We start from the raw sequence: 1,354 nt of genomic DNA, 5'->3' as shown, positions 1-1,354 counted from the left end.
CTTAAATGTTATAAAGTAATAGTTTAAATGTTGGAAATTAATGGTTTTAATGTTATGAATTAATATTTTAAATGTTGCAAATGAATTGTTTACATGTATTAAAATAATACCTTAATTGCTATAAACTGATAATTTAATTCGCAACGGTTCTTCTTCGATCTTCACGTTATGGGAGTTCACACACGAATGAGCTCGCGCGTGTGTTGCGTGTTATTTATACACCTGAGGGGATATATTTGAGAAGGTGAAAGAAGGTACATCAAACAATAACAGTTTGTTGATGTCATGAAACATTATAACGCTTTTTCATTCTAACGCAATGAAATTTAATAATTTTTAAATTTTTATTGTACTGACGCTTTCAACAGTTTATTACAATGACCGTTTTTATAATTATAATAATTTTTACAAGCTGAAAGTAAATTCACACCTCTGTGATACTGGTGTTTGATTTAGAACTGAGGTAATTTATATAAAATATCAGATTATGATGAAAATAATTGTACAATACATCAAGTAATAGAAAACTATATACCAAATGGCGTAAATATTATAAATTAAGAACATAATTATTTTTAATTAATGAGAGCGCATTCCTATAAATTAAAAGTATTTAATGCCAAAAATTAATACGATATAACGTATGACGTTATATGGTATTACGATATAACGTAAAACGTTATGTAGAATTACGATATAACGTATAACGTCATGTAGAATTACGTTATAACGTATAACGTTGTTTAGTAATACGATGTTACGTATAACGTTATATGGTACTACGATATAACGTATAACGATATGTAGTGTTACGTTATAACGTATAATGTAATGTAGCATTACGTAACAACGTATAACGCTATATAGTATTACGATATAACGTATAACATTATGTAGCATTACAATATAACGTATAACGTTATGTAGCATTACGTTATAGCGTATAACGTTATGTAGTATTGCGATATAACGTATAACGTCATGTAGTGTTACGTAATAGCGTACAACGTTACATAGTATTACAACATAACGTATAACGTTATATGGTACGACGATATAACGTATAACGATATGTAGTATTACGTTATAACGTACAACGTTATGCAGAATTACGTTACAGCGTATAACGTTATGTACTATCGCGTTATAACGTAAAACGTTATGTAGAATTCCGTCATAACGTATAACGTTATATAGTAATACCATATAACGTATAACGTTATGCAGAATTACGTTATAACGTATAACGTTATAGAGTAATACGATATAACGTATAACATTATATGGTACTACGATATAACGTATAACGTTATATAGTAATACCATATAACGTATAACGTAATATGGTACTACG

Source organism: Bombus pyrosoma, linkage group LG8, assembly GCF_014825855.1.
Source record: "Bombus pyrosoma isolate SC7728 linkage group LG8, ASM1482585v1, whole genome shotgun sequence".
NCBI classification, from domain to species: domain Eukaryota; kingdom Metazoa; phylum Arthropoda; class Insecta; order Hymenoptera; family Apidae; genus Bombus; species Bombus pyrosoma.
This window is presented reverse-complemented; position numbering follows the sequence as displayed.